Source organism: Colobus angolensis, unplaced genomic scaffold, assembly GCF_000951035.1.
Source record: "Colobus angolensis palliatus isolate OR3802 unplaced genomic scaffold, Cang.pa_1.0 Scaffold478, whole genome shotgun sequence".
NCBI lineage: Eukaryota > Metazoa > Chordata > Mammalia > Primates > Cercopithecidae > Colobus > Colobus angolensis.
Genome location: NW_012118243.1, coordinates 599,913 through 606,465, shown reverse-complemented (window position 1 = coordinate 606,465; position 6,553 = coordinate 599,913).

Genomic DNA, 6,553 nt, shown 5'->3' with positions numbered 1-6,553 from the left:
TAGCTAAACTAAGGAAAAATAGAAAAGACTTTAAGATCAGAGATGAAAAGGGGGACACTGCAACTGATACCGCAGAAATATAAAGTATCCTGAGAGATGATTCTGATCAACTACACACCAATAAATTAGTTAACCTTGAAGAAATGGATACAGTTTTGGACACATGAAACCTACAGGAACCTATGAAGAAACAGAAAATCTTAACAGGCCAATAATGAGTAATGAGATAAAGAGTAGTAGAAGTATCTCACTAAAGAAAAGCCTATAATCTGATGGCTTCACTGATGAATTCTACCAAACATTTAAAGAAGAACTAACATCAATTCTTCTCAAACTATTCCAAAAAATTAAAGAGAAGAGAATTCTTCAAAACTCATCACAAGAGGCCAGCATTACCAGGATACCAGAACTAGAAGAGAACACGCACACCCAAAGAAAACGACAGGCCAATATCACTGATGAAAATGGATGCAGAAATCTTTAAAAACATTAGCAAACTGAATTCAATAATACATTAAAAGATCATTTACCACAATCAAGTGAGATCCAATGCAGAGATGCAAGAATAAATGCTAACCAACATACGCAAATCCATTAAATGTAATACACCACATTAACAGAATGAAAAACAAAAATCATCAAATCATTTCACTATGTAGAAAAATAATTTGACAATATTTAATCTCCATTTATGATAAAAACCTAATAAATTAGGTATAGAAGAAGTTTACCTCAATACAGTAAAGGTATGGCAAATTCACAGCTAACGTATTCTACATGGAAAATTAGAAGCTTTTTCTCTGAGATCTGGAACAAGACAAGGATGCCCACTTTCACCTCTTCTCTTTACTAATACTGGAAGTCCTAGCATGAGCAATTAGGTAAGAGAAAAATAAAATGCATGAAAATTGGAAAGAAAGATGTTAAATTGTCCCTATATGGAGATAACACAATGGTGTTAAAATGTCCATACCACCCAAAGTTTTATACAGATACAATGCAATCTCCTTCAAAGTACCAATGGCAGTCTTCACAGAAATAGAAAACTCAATTCTAAAATCCATATGGAACCCCAAAAGATACTGAATAGTCAAAGCAACCTTGAGAAAGAAAACAAAAGTGAAGGCATCACTCTTCCTTGTTTTAAACTATACTACAAAGCTATAATAATCAAAACAGTAAGGTACTGGCATAAAAACAGGTATATAGACCACTGGAGCAGAATAGGGAGCTCAGAAATAAATCTATGCATTTACGGTCAACCGATTTTCAACAAAGATGCCAATAATGCACAATGAGGAAAAGGTAGAATTTTCAATAAATAGTATTGGAAAAACTGGATATCCATATTCAGAAGAATCAAATTAGACCCTTACCGCTCACCATGTTCAAAATTCAGCTCAAAATAAAGACTTAAATACGAGAATCCAAACTCTGAAACTACTAGAGGAAACATAAGAGAAACATCCCACAGCATTGATCTGGGCAATGATTATTTAGATGTGACCTCAAAAGTATAGACAACAAAAGTAAAAATAGACAAAAGGTATTACTAAACTAAAAAGCTTCCATACAGCAAAGAAAGCAATCAACAGAGTGAAAAGACAATCTTCGCTTAACAGAGTGAAGAGCTAAATGGAAGAAAATATTTGTGAAATATATATCTGATAAAGATTAATGTTTAAAATATAGAAGGAACTCTAACAATTCAACAGCAAGAAAACAAATAACTTAATAAAAACAGGCAAAATATCTGAGTAGACATTCTCAAAAGAAGACATAAAAATGACCAACAGGTATAAGAAAGAAATGTTTCATATCAGTAATCATCAGGGAAATGAAAATCAAAACCATGATGAGATGTCACCTTACTCCTTTGAGAATGACTATTATAAATACAAAAAGGAAAACAAAACAGCAACAACAAAAAACACAAAAAATAGCAAATATTGGTGAAGATGTGGAGAAAAGGAACCCTTACACACTGTTAGTGGGAAGGTAAATTAGAAAAGCCATTGTGGAAAACAGGACAGAAATTCCTTAAAACATTAAATAGAACTGCCATATGATCTAGCAGTCCCACTACTGGGTATATATCCAAAGGAAAGAAAATCAGTATGTTGAAGAGATAGCTGCTCTCTCATGTTTTTTGCATCACTATTCACAATAGCCAACCTATGGAATTAACCTATGTGTTCATCCACAGATCAGTGAAAATAAATTGTGGTCTGTCCATTTAATGAAATACTACCCAGCCACAAAAATAATGGAATCCTCTCACTTGTGACAACATGTGTGAGCCTGGAAGGCATTATGCTAAGTGAAATAAGTCAAACATGGGAAGACAAACATTGCATGTTCTCATTTATATATGGAATCTAAAAAAGCTGATCTTGTAGAGATTAGAAGGCTATTACCAGAAATGAGGTGATTAGGGAGGAGAAGGGCATAGAGGAGTGATTGGTCAAAGGATAATAATTGCAATTAGATAGAAAAAATAAGTCCAAGAGATCTATTGTACAGCATGGTGACTATAGCTGACAATGATATAATACATTGCATTTTGAAAGCCCAAAGAGAGTAGAGATCATGCCATACTCAACATAAAAATAACTATTTGAAGTAATGCATTTGTTAACTAGATAGATTTAAGCATTTTGTAACATATATATATATATATATACTTTAAATATCCTGTTGTGCATGAAAAATACATACACTATCTGTCAATTTTAGAAAGACTGCTTTTATTCTTATTACTTGTAATAAGTGAACAATAAAAAACATAAAGGTAGAGGATATTCATTATTTTATACAACATTCACTTCAGAGAGGTAACAGCCCTACTCCATGTGTCATTCTTAGTCTCCAGTGCAATTTCTCACATAGCCTCTTTTATAAAATCATTTCCTATTTGAGCCTCTTGGTGTTATGCTATGGCTCCCTCAGTTGTTCCTTGTTTGAAGTCATCTATTAAAATCTTATTATTGCTGCCTCATATCAGATGTTGACAGTGGCTTATAGTCTAGTTGGAATCAATTCAGACTAAAAGCACTGTTCTTCAAAGTAAAAGATTATAGGCCATCCATGAAGAGATAATGGAAAAAAAAAGAGATCTCAAATCAACAATTGACAGATGGATGCTCATAGATTTGCTACATATACCTCTACAATTTGTCATGACATTATCACTATTTCCTTCTCTTTTCTGAAACTGGAAAGTTTTAAATTATTTACAATTTCTTTTGAAACACACAAAAATACTTAGTAGGTTGTCCACATTGGTCATCACTTTTCTGATTTCTGGATAACTAGAATTTCACATTTATAGGAGTTTTAAAAGTCATCAAATCTAGAGCTCACTTGGAATTTTCTCTAAGGATTCTTTGCTAAATAGATATCCAAGATTTGCTTAAATCCCACTAGTGACAAGAAATTGTCTTCTAGCACTTGGAAAACTTGTTTCTCTTTAAAAAGTGTTTTTAAAATCTTTTTAAAATGTTTCTTTCACTTATTTGCAACTCTTATTTGGGCCTATATGGAAAACACTTTCTGGTGAATTAAAATTCCAGTGGTAGCCTGAGTAAGTTTTAACAATGTCTCATTTAGAATCTTGCAGGCTTCAGAGCTCTGCAAGCAGTATATTGCTCATGCCCTTTTCTAAATAGTTTCCTATTCTCCGATGATGTGCTTTCTCCATTATATTGTAAATTCTATTAAGTTACAATGAGAAAGGACATCACTGGGGAATAGGCAGCTATTCCCCTACATGGTTATTTTATTTTATTTTATTTTATTATACTTTAAGTTCTAGGGCACATGTGCACAACATACAGATTTGTTACATATGTATACATGTGCCATGTTGGTGTGCTGCACCCACTAACTCGTCATTTACATTAGGTATATCTCCTAAGGCCATCCCTCCCCCCTCCCCCCACCCCAAAACAGGCCCCGGTATGTGATGTTCCCCTTCCTGTGTCCAAGTGTTCTCATTGTTCAATTCCCACCTATGAGTGAGAACATGTGGTGCTTGCTTTTCCCCTACATGTTTTCACTCACTTTTTCTATTTTATACCGAGTCAAGCAAAATAACACAACATGAAATAATTTTAGCAAAATGCTTATGAGATAGATTAAGAAAATATAAAATGCAGTAGAATGGGAGAATAGAATGACACATGGAATGATGTATAGAGTATAACAATGTGGTAGCAGTATAAGTTATAATAGGACAAATTCTTAAATATCTGATATCCCTCTGTTAAAAACAAATACTCCAGTGCATAAAGTTTTAAGACACTCTGTGAGAAGTGCTATAAGCCACTATTTTATCTTTCTCTATTTATTTCTTTATTTTTGACATGGAGTTTCACTCTTGTTGCCCAGGCTAGAGTGCAATGGCTCGATCTTGGCTCACTGCAATCTCTCCCAGGTTCAAGCAATTCTCCTGCCTCAACCTCCCGAGAAGCTAGGATTACAGGCATGAGCCACCATGTCTGGCTAATTTTTTATTTTTAGTAGAGATGAGTTTCACCATGTTGGTCAGGCTGGTATCGAACTCCTGACCTCAGGGATCTGCCTGCCTCAGCCTCCCAAAGTGCTGGGATTACAGGCATGAGCCAGCGTGCCAGGCTTCTCTTTATGTTTCAATATACACACCTCTCCTTCATTTTTGGAAGTGCTTAGAAATATGTGTAGGCTTAGGCAGGTAGGTATGTTTGTTCAAGTACAGTATTTCAGAAAGTGGAGATCATGAAGACAGGAAACCCAAAACATCTTTGTATCTTTTGACCTATAGGAGAAGCAATACTGTGATTATGGAAATTTTCTGAACTCCAAATATGAGCATAAAGCAGTGAGAAGTTGAGGAGTCACATTGGCTTCTCAACAATGAACTTCATAAGACATCATCTTGGAGAAAACATTGCATAGGTACCTTTGTGAAACATCTGTTTAAAGGCTTAGCAGAAATAATACTTTGTTTTATAGTTTTTATTTCATTGCTTGTATAACAGAATGCACTCCCTAGATATTGGTCTTTCAGGATTCAAAGACACTGATGTGAGAAAGACATAATTGTGATAGAATGTCTGTGAGTCAACCCAAAACATGTAAAGTGCAGCTCAGATCTGCACCTAGAGAGGATACTGCCAGTACTCATTTAATTTTACATAAACACACTCTTTGAGGCTGAAGCAAATCTGATTGATTTTTAGTGTGAAAATAAAGTATAAAATCTGTTCTTGGAGTTATTGCTCAATAGAACTAACATCATAATCTTCTGAATCATCAGAATCATCATATTTCAGAAAAATTGGATTCATCAAATGCATCTTTGGCCAACAGTTGTTCGAGAATAATGTTAACATTATGGATAAGAATGCTATGTTTTCTAGGATTTGACATTTTCTACGATCAAGAATTACTGCATTTTGTAAATGGAAATACCTCTATTAAAATCGAATGCTATAAATAGAATAATGTCTTTTGTTTGCACAGCTGATATACTAGAGTGATGTGAAAATAATAATAAAAGTGAGATATTTTATGGCAAAGTTATTTTCAGGTAAACGCTGCAGCTGCAAGTGCTGCCAGCAAGTGTTCGTAGGGCAAATGGGAAAAGGGTTAAAAAGGAGCTTACATGGTAAATAATTAGTCTTGCTGTGCTTTATCCAAATAATCAGACCAAGTATAAGAAGACTAGAGCTTATTTTGCAATCAAATCAGTCTTATCATAATTTGTTTTTAATAAAAATGAAGAGTGAAAAGAGAAAAATTATGTTTCAAGAACTATGGTACACCTGTTAGTAGAGCTGCCTGGCCACTGGTGCATGCAGACATCCCATCCCAAGGGAAGAACCAGGGGTGAAGGAATGTAACCCCCAGAAGCATGGCAAGGTATAAAACTGCAAGTCAAAAGCCAAACTGTGCACTTAATCTCCCAAGTCGCCCGCTTGACCCTCTTGCAAGTGTACTTTACTGCCTTTCATTCCTGCTCTAAACTTCTTAATAAACATTCACTCATGCTCTAAAACTTGCCTCAGTCTCTCATTCTGCCTTATGCCCCTCAGCTGAATTCTTTCTTCTGAGGAGGAAAGAATTCGGGTTACTGCAGACCCATACAGATTCTCTACTGATAACAATAGGAAATTTTACATTGTTGAGTGTCTACATTTTGTTGTTTTCCTTTAGAATGTTGGAAGTTTATCTTGGCAAACCGTAAGTTACATGCCGATCAGCTTGTTTCTTTCAAGTCTTGATTTTAATCTTTCTACTTTTTATGTAGAGTAGGTTTTATTCCAGTGCTAGTTACGTACTACTACAAACTAATGGCCACTTCAGCAATTCTACTGAATGTTCCAGGCATTCAATATGGTCTCTCCACAATGACTATTCCAATATAAAACATATTCTGGCCCTGTGTATGTTTCAGAATTGTTTAAGGTCCCCATTAATCGTTCTTTCCCCAGTGATTGCTCTTTGTTCCTGTACATTTGCAGCTTATGATGCATGTTATCATTCATGTGTGCTTAGAAGCTGTCCAATTAAT